We start from the raw sequence: 19,756 nt of genomic DNA on the forward strand, positions 1-19,756 counted from the left end.
TGTACATGCAGTGTGTCAGTGTCAATCAGGATATGTTGATGGAAACACGAGTTTTAATTCAGAGCTGAGTGGTCTAGTGGGTTAAAGCACTGTGTTGTAGGTGGAAAGAGCCAGGGTTTGGGTGATTATTTTGCAGATGTGCCTAACAGTGTCAAAAACGCATAAGATGATTAAAGCAGGTTTGCATGGATTTGCCCGGTGTGCCACGCCACTTTGCTCCGCTTAAACCCACGTTAATTATAAAAAAAAAAGAAAGAAGAGGTGATAGGAAAGTGATGAAATGGGGGCAAGCAGGGGGAAAAAACATACTGAAAGGCAGGTGTAGGAAAGGCCCATAGCTCTCCATTTCTTCTACAGCAACAGCTGTGCAGGTTTCACAGAATTTGGAATTTGGTGCCTCACACCCCAGAGAGAGGGCTGAGGGCAGCATAACTGTGTATATTAATTCATGTAATAATTCACTGTGTCCAGCGGACATGGGTGCAAAATGGAGAGCTATATATGGGGCAATATTTTTGGGGGGAGATAGGTCCCTTTTATTTTTTAAGGTGGAAGTGGAATGTTGAGGAAGTGATATAAGTATGTGGGGGATGTATGTTTGGTAGGAGAGGTTGCATTTGCAGACAGACAAGACAGCATAGAGGGGAGGTATGTGACACATGAGGGGGGTATACAACTTGGACGGGGAGGGTGTTGTGGAATCAGAGAGCCATGTGCCCCCAGATGGCAGCAGTGTGACTGAGCTCCCCACCCATTGGCAATCAACACTGCTCCTTCACTGCCCTGAAGGTGGCTGTGCTGAAGGCTGGCACCGGGGCCACCTTGTCCCTCCAGGTTGGCCAGTCTGCCCTCAATCTGGCACAGGTTGTTCTCATAACCTCAATGCACTATACTGTGCACCATCACTGGTAGCTGTTCCTGGGTGACAACCCTCCATCCACCCCCACTTCCTGGGGGGACCCCATCCCCTAAGGCTGTTTCACCCATAGGTGATGCAGAGTCAGTGGAAAAGGCACCACCTGCTTGGGTCTCATACATTTTGGTCCCCGTGCCATGGCCAGCTGAGGTAGGCTAGGTGGATCACCAGGAACCAGCCTATCCACTCGAGCTGTGGGGTTGAGGTATTTCAATGTGCATAGGTTAGTTGCTGTGTCTTTCGGCTTAGACCGGTTAGGGGTCGCCACAGCGGAACTCCGGTCTGCTAATGTATGGTAGTGGATTTTTATGTGCCGACTTACCAGCCCTGATGCATGACCTTCAACGAAGGCACACCCATTCACGCATGTCTCCACATAGAAGATGCTCTAGCTGAGAATCAAATGGGACAACATCTCACTGTGAGGCAACAATGCTACCGCAGCACCACTACCGTGGGATAATGTTTATAGGTTAGTAATGACCATAAAAACATTTTGTTAGTTGGTAGGGGGTGGGTAACTGAACCTGTTTCCATGTACGTGGAGAATGAATTAAAGAAGGCCCTGCCACTAGCAGGAACTATTGAAGGACTCAGGAGATTTTCTGAAAAAACTCTTTTTAGTTACTAAGGACCTCAAGAAATATGAAGATTTGTTACTAGTGACAATGGACATCAATAGTTTGTTTATGGTGATTCCGAATGACTATGGTCTACAGGCAATAAGATCTTTCCTAGCAAGGAACAGTATGGAAGTAGAACCAATATGTTCCTTGCTGGAACTTGTATTGGAAAATAACATCTTTATGTATGGGGATTCTTTCTATTTGCAGACATGAGGTGTGGCTATGGGCACCCCATGTGCAAATAGTTACTCTAATTTGGTTCTGGCTGAGTGGGAACATAATGAACTGATACCCAGCACTTGGAAACAATATCTAGTGTACTGCGGCCGTTTTGTGGATGATGTCTTTATCCTTTGGAGAGGCAGCTCTACATAATTGGACCTTTTTGTCAACTTTATCAACGAGAGCACTGATTTTCTAGAGTTTGTGGTTAAACATTCTTCGGAGACCATAGAATTTCTGGATGTAAAGATTCATCTGCATCCTGATAGAGGTATCAGTACAGGAATTCATAAAAAAGAAACCTGGAGAAATCATTATCTGCATAGGGGGAGTATGCACCCGGGACATATTTTTGATAACATCTTTGAGAATCAGATCTTAAGAATCTCAAGTTTATGTACTGAGAATGAAGACTTTGTAGCAGAACAGAGAAATATTGAGACACATTTAAGTAAAAGATCCTATAAAAGAAAGAATCTAAGACTGAATCATGATCCACAGGAATTAAGGAGAGGAAAGGGACGTCCCTACTTCTCTGAACCCACATCGAGTCATCATGAGAGCCTGGATCCTAAAACTCGATCACAGCAACTTAAATATTTGTTAACATACACTGCTGACAATAAGCAAGTATGTGAAGTTATTAGGAAGTTTTGGCCGGTATTGACAACTGATGACAAAATAAGAGACATTGTAGGTGAACAGCCCAGATTCCTATACAAGAATAAGAAGAATTTGAAATGTCTCATTTGCAACAAAGATGGATTTGAAAGAAATAGGCCCAGTTCTAATAGAAAGGGCACTTTCAAGTGCTTAAGATGCAAAGCTTGCAACTCCATTGACAGCTCCAATGTTTTTGTACATCCATACTCCAGGCAACAGTACAATTTTAATGTCTATGCTGATTGTACTAGTTCCCACATCATATACTTAGCAACTTGCTGCCAATGTAGTGCTTTCTATGTTGGCAAAACAGATCAACGTCTTAAGGAACGTATCCTCAGACATTTGAGGGACATCAAACAGAAAGATCCCAATAATGCCTTAGCAGCCCACGTAGCACAGTATCCTTCTCATTACTTTGTATTTAAGGCCATAGAAGCAGTCTGTCAGACCACAAGAGGAGGTGATGTTCATAATCGCACAGAGCTAAGGGAAACATGCTGGATAATTAATTTAAGAGCAAACAGATCACCAGGCTTGAATACTATTATGCCATTAAAACCTGCACTTAAGAATAGAAGGAATATGATTAGCAAGTTTACTTGAATGTTGCTTCATTCATATGATGTATTCACATCCATAGCTATCAGTTTTCTATCCTATAGTAAAGATATATATCTTTATATATATATATATATATATATATATATATATATATATATATATATATATATATATATATATATATATACGCCAATGCCAACCTTATGATTCTTTAAATATTATGTAGTGCTCACAGGTGAATACTAGCCTACCTGCCCTGAAGGGCTATTTTAAGCCTAGCCAACAACCTAAGGTCAGAATTAAGCCCTCTAGTGTATATGAAGTAAAGACCTTAACAATTACTCCATATCCATCCCCTGTATGTGTTCTATTCAACCTGTATTTGTGTTCAAACATCCTTCATGTGGATATAATTTATTATCTTTAATCACTCCCATATGATACTCATTCCCATATGATACATTCCAGTGGCAGAGTATTTCAGTACACCTGCAACACATGTAGCTAGGTATTCTCAATACAGTCATGTGAGTAACCAGTGATCATGCCTCACAACATGTATAGTGGTAACCATACATTTATGTTTTATAGGTGTTATACTAATGTTTATCATTTACATTAATAAACAATACATACTTGGTTAATACATGTTTAAATGTACATTAACCTTTGTACGGTTACAAGTACCAACAAACCGCAAATAAATGTCCTTTTCTGGAGTGCATGAGACAACAGCTGCAAGGTTAATTTATTTGTGTTTATACATAATGAATTGGAGAACACAGCATACTGTCAGTTACAACAGATGAAATTCTATATACACATCTGATTTGCAATAACTGCAGTATATGCAGATATCCACTAATGTATCTACTGTCATTGCAAACTCTTCTCTCAGTTCAACATTTTATAAACATTTATCACATTTACTCTCCTTTGTTATCCTGTAGCTTTTTGTCTCTCTCACATTCTTTGACAGCATTTAGATTTTTATTTATGTACATGGGTCAGTGCGAAGAACAGGATTACTTTATTACATCAATCTAAATATTTATGTCAGAAATGCTGTTTATGTACTACTCATGTTTATCACATGACTACAATTGCCAAGTTTAGCTTCCCTGCTTCTAGTTTGTATAAAACTCCCTATGTCTGAGTACAATATCCCCAACTGGCTTCCCCTGCATTCTAATTCTTTCATTAAAGTTGGCCTTGCCTTGCATTATGCTGTCCACATGTGCTCTCTCACTAGGTTTGCCTACAAGCAACACTTTTTTCATATTGTGTGGTCAAGCCTCTGTGCAAGTAATCCAGCTAGGGTGGAGGCAAGAGGGGCACCTCCCTGGGTGAAGAGTGTTGGGGGGGGGTGCAATCAGCCGATCCTGATCTCTCATTAATGTAATACCAACTTTTAAAAGCTTGTACTGTCAAACATGAACACTGTATCACTCTGGGTGTGGTCTAAACTGTAGCAAACAGTTTGCTGCAGTTTAAAAGTAAAAAAAAAATGCGTTTTTACTAAAACTTGTGAGCTGTAGCACTCCATGCAGGCAGGTTTCAATGTAGCACACTGCTTGCTACATTTCTAGCAATCAGTTTGCTACAGTTTAAAAAGAAAATGAAATGTTGTTTTAACTGAAGCATGAGTAGCAATAAGTTTGTTACAGCTTAAAAAGAAGAATTTTTGTAACTAAAACATGAATGCTGTAGCTCTTTATGCAGGCAGGATATAAACTGTAGCAACTGTTTACAACATTTGTAGCAAACTGTTTGCTACTGTTTAAAAGAAGATTTTTTTTTACTTAAATATGTTGAAAGAGGGTTGGGGGCAGGTCACAAAAATGGGACCTTAATGGCTGGGGCAGTGGTGGTGTAGTACATCTGGCCATCTGTTTGGTTTGCCAGTAGAAGGAATGCCCCCCCCCTTTTTTTTTTGCTTGAATGGAAGAGCTGGGGGTGTAGCTCTAACTGTAAAAAGCTAATCACTTACAATGGTTATTATACTAAAGTACTTTTTTTTTTGCTCTTCACTTGAAGAGCTTGGAGAGGGGGTGGCTTGATCATAGTACCAGTACCAGTCCAGGGCACTGTTTGGGCCAGCTATGCTTCTTCTTTATGAACATTTTCATGGCCATAACAGTTGTGCTGGCCAGAAATAGGTGCTGCTCAATGTGCAGGGCTACTTTGCAGCTTGTATATTCAATGAGCACTGCTGCTAATCATGCCAACATACACAAATTATGTATGCTTAGTGCAAAGAGTATACAATCGTTAATTTATCCCTGGGACTGTCTTTTTACTTTAGCCCTTAATGCAAGCAAAAGAGTTATTTCTGAATCCTTGAGTTTGTGAATGTTGGAATAGTGCTTTTTCTTTGATGTTTGTTCAAAAGGTACTGTGTACACAAATGGGGAGGGGGAGAGATAGAACTGTACATTACAGTTTGCAAATGCAAAAGTACAGATTATTCTTATATGCTTAAATACAATGTCTGTAAAGCTTGCCATTAATGCTCACAACTGCAACTGGGCAAATAAACGGTTTAAATGTATTGCTAATGGACAGATATTTTACAATTCTATGGAGTTCTCACAGAAGGCAAATTCCTGTACAAAAAGATGTTTTAAAGTGCAGAAAATTCCTGAAATATGTTAATGCATGCTATATGAAATGTGGCACTATGTGAAACTTACTGAGAATATACAGAATATTTAAAAGGAATATTATTTTAAGTTCCACAAGTCAGGAGGTCAACATGAAAGTTGTAACATATTTGCAGACCATTGCTTTTATAATATAAATGTTGCATTTTAAGACAAATGTGGAAACATTGAAGTGGTTTGTGTGTGTGTGTGTGTGTGTGTGTGTGTGTGTGTGTGTGTGTGTGTGTGTGTGTGTGTGTGTGTGTGTGTGTGTGATAATGTTATATAGGTAATCTGAACAAAATCCAAAAGAATTTAAGACAAGATGGTTTTGTGCCTTTACCTGCAGCCGGCTACAAGAATTACTGCATCTAAGCCATTTGGAAATCCAAAGCTGATATAAGTATATAAAGCTGATATATATATATATATATATATATATATATATATATATATATATATTTTTTTTTTTTTTTTTTTTTTTGCTCTAACTGTTTCAGTGATACTTAACAATCTTGTGCTGCTCTTAGGTTGTAGATTCTAACCACATTCTGCTGTGTTTTGTGAACATATCTCAGGGTTTAGTTCCAAGGTTTCTGTACTTGTCTTTACTTCTGTTCTGATTCAGTCTCCATTTTTTGTAAAGCTGATTTAAGTATATATTTTTTGCTCTAACTGTTTCAGGGATATTTAACAATCCTGTACAACTCTTAGGTTGTAGTTCTAACAGAATTCTGATGTGTTTTTGAACATATCTCAGGGTATAGATCCAAGGTTTCTTTACTTCTGTTTTGATTCAGTCTCAATTTTTTCTCCCACCCAGCTGCTCAATTGCTGTTATGTTCTTAAAAGTTGATGGCTTGTGAGTTGCTTGCCTGTACTATAAATATGATATTGGACACTCCTCCCAGTCCTATCACATAGCTCATTCTATTGTGTAGAGTGAGATAATTTGGGAAGGCCCACCCCCTTAGTTTCCTAACCTTGAATTATCTTCTGTTTCCTCCCTTCCTACTTAACTACAAAAAACTTTATCCAGCATTTTTTTTGTGTCTCTTCCTACTTTATTACTTTATCTTACTTTTACTGCCTGTTCTTAAAGTGCTCATTGCACTTATTCTGCTGCATTTATTACTGCTTCTTAGTAGCTTGATTACATTGTAATTGTCACTCTAAGTGTCTTAGTTTTGGTTAAAGGACTTGGGCTTCAGGCCAGTTAATTTACATTAAGAAGGTTTGTGGTCTGCACTATTGTGATAGAAGTGGGTAGCATCTGCCCTCCTGGGAATTGCTGGGTGACCCCCTATTGTGCCTGTTGCTCTAAGTGTCTTTGTTCCAGTTTAAGCATTTTGGTTCCAAACCAGTTATTTTACATTAGAAAGATTTGTGGTCTAGTCTCTTGTGGTGGGAGAGTATAGCCTACACTCTTCCAAGCTGTGAATTGCTGGTTGAATGATTATTGTGCCTGTTATTCTGAAAGTGTCTTAGTTCTGGTTTAAGCACTTTGGCTCCAGACTAGTTACTTTACTTTGGAAGGGTTGTGGTCTGGACTCTTGTGGCAGGAGAGTGAGGCTTACTGTGCATGTTATTCTAGGTGTTTTTATTCTAGTGTAAGCACTTGGGTTCCAAACCATTTACTTTACATCTTGAGGATTTGTGGTCTAAACCCCTGTGGCAGGAGAGGATAGCCTACAACCTTCTGGCTGGAAGATTCTGCTTGAAAGCCTATTGTGTCTGTTACTCTGAAGTATCTTAGTTCTGGCTTAAGCACTTGTGCACCAAAACCAGTTGTTTCACATTAGGAGGGTTTGTGTTCTAAACTCTTGTGGTGGGAGAGTATGGCCTACACCCGTTTATGCTAGGAACTGCTGCATTATTTAAACTGCTTTCTACTGTTGTGACTGTGAATTTATTCACTTTGAATTTCTAGTACTTCTGTATTTTATAGCATAGATTAGATTCAGACTCACTGAATCTAGACTGTTTGGTATCACTTGAGCAATAAATCCAACTATTCACTGAGATACTGAAATATCTGGGGCATCCATTTCTTCCAACTAACTATAAGTGCCTGTTTTTCCTCTAATATTGCACTTTTAATTAGTATTTGCATGCCACTGTCTGAACTGTCTGAAATATTTTTTGTCACATTTTACTGAACACTGTACTAATTCAACTGTAGCATTGCCCAGTTCCAAGTTTGCTATTTCTGGGTCTGTTTTAAAACTTCTGAGCATCACCTTTAAGCCACCTTTGTTGGTGAAGGCCCATCTGCACCACTGTGTGAGGAGAGTGCTGTCTGGGTCCCAGCTAATTGAGGGGGATTAGAGTAGAGCTCAGAGACAACATTCTTATTGGCTAGTTTAAGCTAAAAGAGTATTTGTTCTTGTTTGATTTAAGCCCTGAGTTTGCACTTGTTTGCATGTAGTGCTCCATCATGTACTGCTGTGTAGCAGTGGTTATCGTTGGTGATTATAGATGCAAACATGTTGTTTGTTAAATTTTTCCTTAGCATTTTGCTTGTGGCCCTGGTCTATTGTTAGGTAGAACAGTAAGCCTAGCCTCAGAGGTACCAACACACCTCTCACCCACTAGCCACTCCTAAGTGTGACCTGTTTTCCTGATCATATAAATTTACCTATCACTGTGGACTGACAATTTCCCATAGTTTCTCCAGCCAGGCTGGTCGACATAGGCATCCTGAGGCAGTGTAACGACTGCCTCATGTTCACCGACAACTCTTTACTCCTAGTCCACACAAACACAACATGTGAAAGATGCAACTATATTAAGAACCTTGAATCCATGTTCTCTCACACACCGGTCAGTACATATGACAATGAGTGGGTTGCCAGCATACACACCTCACCTCCTACTCCACTTAAACCCACATCACACATACCTACATTTGCGGAGGTCCTCACCAGAAACATACCTAAACATCAGAGACCTCCCAAATACAAACATAAGCATGGTACACATAATACTTCCTCTGCAGAACTCATTCCACATAATAGGTCATGCACCAGTGTCTCACCAGTCAAACCTTTAAGGCAAAACACAAAAGGCAAAACACAAAATCAAACATATTAGTCATAGGTGATTCCATCGTGAGACACTGATGTCCCTCTCACCAGGCTGGATAAGGAAAAGGTCATGGTCAAATGTCTGTCAAGTGCCAGTATACACCATGTCACACATGCAGTCAGCAACAGGTACTGTTATGACTGCATCATAGTCTATGTTGGTGTGAATGATTTGAGACATACCTCTCTGGAATATATGAAGAGAGACATGACTGAGCTCTCAGACTATGTGTTTCAGGCAAGTATGTCCCTAGCCTTAAGCAGCATTTTACCTTCACCTAGGATGATGCCTCAATACAAACAGAAAATGATTGACTTAAATAATCGGCTTAGTTTCTGGTGTCATTCTAAGGGGATCCACTGTCAGTCTGAGATGACAGATCGACAGACCTCAATGCTTTGCCAGAGATGGTCATCATCTGTCACCCCTGGGATTTTGGTGCTGACTAAGTCTCTTGCTCTCCCCATTCTCACTCTTGCATTGTCTCAAGGACAAAATTCCCAACATAAAAACTCCATCTAAAAACGACCTCAAGCTTATGCTGCTAAACGCTAGGAGTCTCAGCATGAAAGCTGCACTCACCTTGGAAGACACAGACATTTGTGCAGTAATGGAGACCTTGCTCTAGGCTGTGGAGAGAACCCCAGCTATACTGGGTTACACCTCATTCCGCAAGTTCAGACCTCAAACTGAAGGCATGAAAACTAAAAGAGGCGGTGTTTCAATATTCTTTAAAGATAAACACACCTCCAAATTGGTTAAGCAGTATGATTCCCTGGAGACATTTCAGGTGCAATTAACTGTTGGTAGGACACCTATTCAAGTTGTTGTCAGCTACATGACCCCCTCCATGAACCAGGACACTCACTCTTCCTATTTGGATCTACTTCAGTCTATCAAGATACATCCAAACACCATGGATTTGGGGGACTTTAACTACCCATCCATTGACGAGGTAAATTACTCATGCTCAAACTCACTTGCCCAAAGGTTTCTCAACTTCATTAATTCTAATGCCCTGGACCAGCTGGATGACACCCCCATAAGGAGTGCCAGCATCCTGAATCTGGTGCTTACCAATATGGCAGAGCACTGTAACACCCCCACTGTGAGGTCCTCCCTGGTGAGATCTGACCACAAATCAGTCTCATCTGAAGTAACTATCATATCACACCTCCCCCCCCCCCAGAAGCAACTAAACTAAAAAACTTCTCCAAAGCATAAGACCAAAATAAGCTCTTCAAAGAAGAGCAGACCTGTCTGGTGGGCAAATGCCATTAACAGGCTTTACAATAAGATGAAGAATTGCTGTCTAAGAGTAAGAGGGAGTGAGCCTTCCTAAACTGGAAACACTCCCTCCTAGGCTTAAACAAGCAAATAAGACTTCTTGTGAAGTCCTCCAAAGCAAACTATGAGTTCAAATTATATTCCTCAACAAAGGACAACCACAAGGCATTCTATAGTTACATCTGTAACCTAAAAAGAAAGGCCCAGATATGTGCCAAACTGGTAGTGAATGATACCACATATACTGAGCCTGTGGACATAGCTAGCCTGTTGGCTGACAAGTTCTGTGAAAACTTCACTCACCTGTCCCCACCACACATATGCCATGACATCCCTACCACCTGTCCCATACCTTGTATCCCTAAAGAGGTGGTCACAAATACCCTGTGGACAAAAATACAGCATCTATGGGACCTGATAACATCCCATGCTGCATCCTACATGGGCTCCAACATGAATAAGCAACACTACTGGGTATTCTTTTCAATCACAGTCTGACTACCAGCTTTGTCCCAGCTGAATGAAAAATGGCCACCATTATTCCCTTGCACAAAGGTAGTGCTTCCACTGACCCCAGGAACTATAGACCTATTAGCCTGGCTAACCTTATCTGCAAGGCCATGGGACAGATCATCATGGACCTTATAAACAAAAATGAAGGTAATCTCCAAACACTTAATCCTACTCAGTTTGGATTTGTCAAAGGGTGATAATGCCTGTTAAACCTGGTGGACTTCTTCGAGACAGCCACCAAGGCCCTGATCGAAGGGAAATCTATGCATACAGTCTACCCGGACTTAGCCAAGGCTTTTGACACTATCCCCCACTCAGCCATCATTGACAAACTCACTCAACTAGGCATCAACCCATATATTCATTAGATGGGTCACTAATTGGCTTACTGGTAGAACCAATATAGTCAAAATGGGGAATCCACCTCCAAGAGCAGTCCTATAACTAGTAGTGTTCCACAGGGATCAGTCCTGGGACCTCTACTGTTTGGAATCTATTTCTCCGAAGTACAGGTAAAAACTAAAGGTCTGTTGCTGACAACGTTTGCTGATGACTGCAAACTGGGAGCATAGAATCACCAAATGATGTCAACATCCTACAAGAGGGTCTTACACAAACAAATGATTGGTGCCAAAGTCATGGCCTTAAACTCAATGCAAAAAATGTATTGTTATTTTTTTCTGTAAAAGCAATGTTCCTGCTAACTACCACATCAATAGCAAGACCTTAAGTATGCACTCAGTGGTGAGAGACCTGGGCACACATGTTGACAGCAACCCTACCTTTGACCACCATGTCTCCACAGTGGTAAGAAGTGCATTCTGTATTGCTTATCTCATAAGTAAGGGCAGTACCTCCAGAAAAAAAGATGTTATAACCTCCCTGCACTATTCCCTCATCAGGCCAGTGATTGGGTACAGCTTCTCTTTTGGTATGTACCTTTCCAAGTACCTGCAGCAGTTGGATAAGCCACAAAGGTTTCTCACAAGGAAAATTCAAGGTCTTCAGCATCTGTCCTATGGGGATCATTTGAAATCACTGTCACTTTATTCTGTTTCATACAAACTACTCAGAGGTGATCAATGGCTTGCATACATGGCAATCACTGACCCTGCTTTATTGGAAAAGTTGCATATCAATAAGTCAAAAGTTACACGAGTTACTCACTCTAAAGACCTTAACCTGATATGTGACATTAATAAAACCTGGAACCAAATGCACTGCTGAACGCCAATAACTAGTCCACAGAAAATAGAATAATAGTTTATTTAATCCACATAGATAAGCGCTTTCGTCATACAGACTTCAACAGATCTACGAAAATGATTTAAAAACCTTGCTTTATATAGGAAATCCTTTAAACGTGTGACAATACATCTAATGAATATTCATTAGATCAATTCAAATACCTTATGTATATTTAAAATTCATGAAAAAACTGTTATATATTATACACTTTCAAAATAAAACAGAATCCCATATTCCTTAATGTTAAAAAACACATTAAAAGGTATATAAAAGTATATAAAAATATATATTCAAAGCATACTAGCTCTATATTTAAGTTCCGGTTTGATACTTATAGCCTCATTCAAACCTGGAAAAAATGTTGCATTCAGTTTAAATTGCCATTTAGATTCTGCTTGAAGTAATTTGTTTTTCCAATCTCCCCCTCTTGGATCCATCTTAACTATCTCTAGGATCCCAAAAATAAAACTATGTGTAGGGTTAATTATAATATGCTTACTAAGAGCATTTTTTTCTTCCTTTTTTGAAATACAGTAGCAATGCTCATAAATTCTACGATTTAATTTTCTCTCTGTTTTTCCTATGTAGAAACAAGTACAGCCTTTGCACGTAGCCAAATATACTAATCCCTTAGATGTACAGGAACCATACATTAATTTAATAGGTATGTCATAAGGTGCCAGAAAGAACTGTGCCTTTTCATTAATATATGAGCATTGTTCACAGCATCCGCATTTATACGTCCCAAGCTTAGTATCAGCCAAGTGTGTTGTCTTATTATCAAACATGAATTTTTAATTTTTGTCTACTTTATAAGTAAATATGGGTTCAGAACCTATATATTTATAAATATCCTGATTACATTTAAGCATGGACCAATTTTTTGATATAATCTTCTTAACTTCTTTAGCCGTTTCCCCATAAGTTATGAACATAGATTGGGAAAAATCTTGAATTTCCTTAGGTCTCATATTTTCTTCCTCAATCCCTACACCTAATAATGCCATGTATTTAACATTCCATAAGGCCAAAACTTCATCCCTGATATTATTTACAAAAACTAGAGGGTACCCCCTCTCCACAAACATATTAGTTACCTTATCAATTTCTCTTTCCACTAAATCTATCCTCGAACACATTCTAACCACCCTCACCATCTGACCCTTAACAATATTTCTTTTTACATGTGGAGGATGGTTGCTAGAATATTCCAGGTAATCATTGGAAAAAGTAGATTTTCTAAAAATACTAGAGAAAAAATTATTGTTAACATAATCCTTTGCTATATTCACATCTAAATAGTTTATACCATCCTGATTACCATTCCCTGTAAATTTGAAATAGGAGCATATATTATTAATATAAGTTAAAAAAGCGTCAAAAGAATTTTCATCTTTCCATAAAATAAATAAATCATCTAAAAATCTAAAATATTTAACCCATTCACTATTAAATGGGGATGTAAAAATATATTGTTTTCCCCATTCATGCAGCATTAAATTTGCAAAAATAGGGGCGCAGCTATTACCCATCGCCACCCCTTGTATCTGTTTATAGTATTCACCTTCAAATGTGAAAAAATTATTTTTTAAAATAATTTCCATTAAATCATTAATAAAATTTATCATTTTGCCCCCTAAATTACTACGTCTGATTAATACATCACTAAAAAACTGCAGACCTATTTCATGAGGTATGGAAGTAAATAAATCAATAACATCTACAGTAGAAAAATAACAATCTTTATCAAAAGAGTCATTATTAAATTGTCTTAAAAAATCCCATGAATCTTTTAAAATATATTCTATAGGAGCTATTGAATTTTTTACTATACGGTCAATAAAAATCCCTAATGAATTTGTTATACTATTCCTACCAGATATAATTAACCTATAAGGTGGATCCCTTATATTTTTATGAGTTTTAGGTATTCCAAAACATACTGGTATAGTGGGATACTCCACATTTAAAAAATTATATAATTCCTCATTTATAACACCTTGTAACAAGGCATCTTCTAAAAAATATTTAATCTTACTATAACTAATATTTATCTCATTTTTAGAAATTGTTTCATACTTATCCAAGTCCTTAAGTATACCAGTAATTTTATTATTATAATCCACTTTGTTAATAATAGCCATACCTCCGCCTTTGTCCGGTCTCATAAACCTCACTTCCTCATTATTCCTAAGTTCTTGTAATAATTCATTTTCACCCTTGGTTAAATTATGCTTTCTATAAGGATAATCATGTAATTTTTTAAAAATCTCTTGTTCAGTAACTTTCTCAAACGTATGTATTAAGGGTAGAAGGGGGGGGGGTTCCAACAACTTTTTTTATAAATAATAGAGTTGGAATTTTCAAACTCTTTCTGATTGTCCTTGAATATACATTTAAAATTTAATTTCCTATTAAATAATCTAAAATCTGTTAAAATTCTGCTAATATCCACTCTTCTAGATGGTACAAATTTGAGTCCTTTCATTAAAAGGTGAAACAAATCCTTAGTAATAGGAAATGCTGTGTAATTAAATATTTTAAAACTTTTATACACAAAAATTATATCATCGGACGTTTTATATCATCCAAATTCACATTCTTAATTTCTCCATGTATCTTAACACCATAATTTTTCCCTTTTGTTAATGGTAACTGTTTTTTCTCCAATAGGATGTGTTTGTATATTTGGGCCTTACTGCCCCATCCCCTCTTGGACCTAAAAAATATTTTCTTGTCGATTTCCATTCCTATTCATTAATCTTTCTGATCTCCTTAATTGTGGAAATTCAGAATCATAATTATTTCCCCTATTACTAAAATTACTATTTTCCCTATCTTCCTGTGTGGGGCTGAGATTCCCATTTCCATCAGTTCCATAATAGGCCTTAGGGAAGACATATGCTCTATCATTTTTATACTCAAATTCATCACGTAAAAGCTTTTTCTTTTTTCTAATAATATTATTATTTAATTCCCTTTCCACTTTGTCAAAAATTATATTATATCTATATGCATACTGATTGAAAACAGCATCATCCATAATACTATTATTTAATACATCCACTTCACTTAACAATGCATCAATCTTTTTATTATTTATATTAATTATAAACTCCATTAATTCAAATCCATGCCGGTCAAACATTGATAATAAATCTTTACATTCAGGGTCTGTTTTTTTCAGCCCATTTGGGAATTTAAACATTCTTAGCCCCTTGGGGACCCTTTTACAATGTATACATTCATTTAAATACGAGTTATCACACTATAATGCTCTTATTTTGTTCATTTTACTTTTAAGTGCTACTAACCTAGAGTCCATATTGTTTTTTTCTTTTGCTGGAGCATTACTGCCAAAAAAGGAATGTGCACAACTAGACCATTCTCTTAGTCTGTCCCCAGATATATCTATATTTCCATAGTTCGTTTTGGTGTTCATCCCCATGGTATTATGTCCATTTTCTATCTGGATACCATTATTGTCCTTATTAGAACTTAAATCAGCTCTAAATAACGCTCCTGACCCTCCACGTTGTTGTACACCATCAGGAACGCGTGTTTCCACTGCCGTTGTTGCTCCATTGCTGTTCCGTTTTGCTTCCCTTGAGCCCCAGAGGCTCCATTTTCACTTTCACAGTTCCGTTTTTGCAGCTGTAACACAGAATCCTGCAAAACAGACACCTTTTCCGTTAATGCTACGATAAGGTCAAACAAATTCTCATTGTTATTACCAGATTTCTGCCCACATGGGAAATCTGAGAAAATGAGTTCTTCCTCAAAAACGGGAGATAAATCATTGCTCTCCATCCTGAACCAAGCTGTAGTGTCTAGTAGGCGAGGCAAAAGCAACCAAACATGAAAAAGCCACCAGCAGTTAAAAATCAGGAACCAAATGCACTGCTGAACGCCAATAACTAGTCCACAGAAAATAGAATAATAGTTTATTTAATCCATATAGATAAGCGCTTTCGTCATACAGACTTCAACAGATGATTTAAAAACCTTGCTTTATATAGGAAATCCTTTAAACATGTGACAATACATCTAATGAATATTCATTAGATCAATTCAAATACCTTATGTATATTTAAAATTCATGAAAAAACTGTTATATATTATACACTTTCAAAATAAAACAGAATCCCATATTCCTTAATGTTAAAAAACACATTAAAAGGTATATAAAAGTATATAAAATATATATATTCAAAGCATACTAGCTCTATATTTAAGTTCCGGTTTGATACTTATAGCCTCATTCAAACCTGGAAAAAATGTTGCATTCAGTTTAAATTGCCATTTAGATTCTGCTTGAAGTAATTTGTTTAATAAAACCTGCTGGAGGGATAGATTTGGCTATCAGAAGTTACCACACCTTTGAAACAGACTCACACTTCATGTCAAACAGAGTACCTCTTTAGCCATATTCAAACGCAATCTGGATAGTTGGATGGGTGAAGGATTCCATCTGTGTCCCTCTTGGACAAGTGCAGTAGGTGCTGATTATGGAAATAAGGGTAAGAACTTGGCTAGGCTTGTAAGGGGCCTAGGGGCATTAGCCTAGCAACTTCCTATGGTCCTATGATCCTAAGATCCTATAATGTGATACCAGCATGGTGCAAATATAGTTATGCTGATTCTGGTCTGAAGGTCAGACACCCAACATGCCAATTCTAAGTGAAGGTACTGAACATCACAACCACAGGAAGTCTAATACTAGCCTTGGATTATGTGGTGGTGTTGTGTTTATGACCAAATCCCATGAGCTGATAATACCAAAAAGCAGAGTCTGGAAAACAGTTAAATGAATAATGCATGAGCGTCATTATTGTAAGAATAACCACTGGTCATAAATTGCCCTTCAGTTTTTGTAATGTAATTTCGAACAGATATGGAACTCAAATGTACAGATTTTGAATTTTTAAAGACTTCATATCGGTCACTTACATATGACTGTGTGGCTGTACAAATAAATGGCATTCTTTTGCAGTTTGTTTCACGTCAACCAGTAACCAAACCTAAAATCATTACTGCACATAAAATATGCAAACATTCATATTACCACACTTCAGACTTAAAGAACCTCTTTTTTTTCTCCCTACATAGCTACCCATCAGATGACCCACTGCCTGCCCTCCATCACTGGGTCTGCTTACTCCTCCTAACTCCCACAGATCAATTACAAGTTAGAGTTGGTGCTGATGAGGAGATTGAAGCATCCTGGGATAGCATCACATGCTCCTGGAAGAGTATTCTTCCCCATTTTCTAACTTGCCCCAGTGAGCATCCAGTTAACACCCTGATATTGGTAAATGCAGTAAACATCAGCACTGAAACATTTTTGTAAGGGGCTGATGTTAATAGAACTCCTCTTCTACCCAAAAGCATCACTGCATGGTTGTTTTTCCTATGTCCACCAGGGAAATTGAACTATAATGTGTGTCTGTCCCTTGACCATGTTCCTCTCTCCTTCCCCTCAGGACATGCCCAGCTATTCTGCCCTGCTAGTGCCCCAGAAACCCAAGCCACTAATTGAACCCAGGTCACTTGGGCAGTAGTCAGGGCTTTTTCCAAATATGCTACAATAATGGGATGCTGGGGGCCTTGTTATTACACATAAGTACGTCATTTGTTTTTTAAAATTTTGTGTGATAACATGAAAGTGTACTTATTTTATATGCAAGAAATACTTAAGTGTTTATTACATGTTGTTTTGTGCTATTATTATTGTTTGTAGCAGTACTTTACAGTGTTATACTTTTCATCCATAGAATGCTCTAAACGTATTAAAGCAGCATTCCCTGCATCATGCAATAACTATTAATTTACCATTGTTATATCAATGCACTATTAAATGTCCTAACTTGTCACTTCTTGCTGAATGAGTATATGAGAATTGACTGACTGCTTCCTTCATGGCATTAAATAAGCAATGTATTATATTCTTATAAATCCATTAGGTGCAGGTGGTTTTACAAATATTACTGCTGACAGCTTACCAAGCCTTCTAGGCTTAAGCATTGTTGCTAAGATTATTAGAGTACATCATCAATTTGCTGATAAAAGTAGAACAAATATTGATAAGAGGAAACAGAATATTAAGAACAGCTTAAATAAAGCTGATAATATTGTTAATGTGCTAAGAGGAAAAACATGTTATGTTAAATAAAACTAGTGAATGTTATTGATATGACAGTATACAGTATATTGTCAGTTTATGAATTAAACAGACTTGTTTAAAAAACTTGAGGCAATATTCATAAGTTCCATAATTATGTTAACTATAAAAGTGAAAATGAAACGTGTTATATATCTAGAATTTTATGATGGCAAAACCATATGAACACTTAATGGTTCAATGGTATAGGGAATAAACTCAGAGCCTAGAAAGGCCTTAAAAAGCATGCTACCAAAAGACCTGAGATTAAACACCTTATCTCACATCCAATTATCAACTATCCAAACCCTGTTTAAATAATATGAATGACTCAAGCTTTCTAATTCTTAGCAGAATATAATTCTACCATCTACCAGCACATAAGTGAAAGGAATTCTGAAAATCTTAGTTTTATAACCAAAAAAAGTTATTATTTCTAGTATTTATCTGATGACATATCATATTTATCCTCAAAGTAACACATAACTTTCAATAATATATAACAATTAAGCCACACCTTATCAATCTATATTTGATAGAAAAAAGAAATAACTCATTTAGTTACTAACCTATATTTCTTAAACCCGTAAATTGATGGGTGAAATGTTTCTGAACCCTTTCAAATCTACCTAGCTGTGAATTGTTATACATACAAATACCGCAAACACATCAAAATACAGTACCTTATAAATTGGAATAAATATATCCTTATCCATACTCACAAATTTCCTTAATAAATTTCTAATATCATAATAACACTGTTTGATAGTTTGCAATAAATATGTCTTAAAATTTAAATTATTAATTAAACTTTATTCTTAAATCCTTAGTAACATCCACCTCAACCTCTTTAAGAAAAAAGTTGCTCACTGGATAATGAACAAGAGTTATTATGTCCATAATGTACCACTCATTTCTTTGTTTAGATTAAACTCCATACTATTAGAAGCAAACCCATAAAAATAATACACCCAAATAACTCTGTAATACACTCTGGCCTTTTATATCTATTTTGACTGAATCTATTTTGGAGTCATTTACATATTTACACAGCCATAACCTATAAAATATAGGAAAATATGCCATAAACAAACCAAAAGAATTATCCCTAGCACATATCCTTGAGGGACACTGGAATAAATTGAGTTCACGTCAGAGAGAAAGAATCTCTAAGTCTTACTTTGCAAGATCTATGGAATAACCAACTCTTCAGCCATCATACAACATAATGATTTTGATGATAATTCAACATCATCAAGATAACTTAGTGATGAGAATGGTGTCAATGCCAAAAGCCTTTACCCTGTCCATGTATATAACATCAACAATTATCCCATCATCCAAGGCTCCCCAAAAAGGTTGAAAAGACAACAAATTCATAATACAGGATCCCCTGAACAAATCCACGCAGAGTTAAATCTTTTTTTTTTTTACTCAGAGTCAAGTATATATTCAGATATAACTCGATCATAACAGTTTCTCAAAATACAAGCCAAACGAATTGGTCTGTAATTCACAATTACAATTAAATTTCCTGACATAATGGAACAACTGATGCCTCTTTCGATAAACGAGGAACATATCCTGTTTCCAGCAACTTTTGAAAAAGGAACAATAGACAATGGGGAAAAATTTTTAACACTAGACTTTAGAAAATATCCATTAATCTCATCCAGGCCAAAGGTTGAACAAGATTTTATCTTATGTAATACATTCGGTATGCTTATTTTCAACTGTTTTCTGCAGTTCTGATTAACTAAAACAATATTTGCTCCACATCTGTTTAAACTGTGCAACTGTTTTTTAGGCTTAGTGAATTGAATCCTTA

At 37.1% G+C, this 19,756-nt stretch overlaps 1 protein-coding gene across 1 annotated transcript in view; it reads left to right on the plus strand.

The window, feature by feature from the left end:
• Positions 1 to 19,756, plus strand: part of PLCXD3 (phosphatidylinositol specific phospholipase C X domain containing 3) — a 967,154-nt gene that overhangs the window by 911,476 nt on the left and 35,922 nt on the right. The window lies entirely within an intron of this gene.

Source organism: Protopterus annectens, chromosome 1.part0, assembly GCF_019279795.1.
Source record: "Protopterus annectens isolate FY-2018-M chromosome 1.part0, PAN1.0, whole genome shotgun sequence".
Classification (NCBI taxonomy): domain Eukaryota; kingdom Metazoa; phylum Chordata; order Ceratodontiformes; family Protopteridae; genus Protopterus; species Protopterus annectens.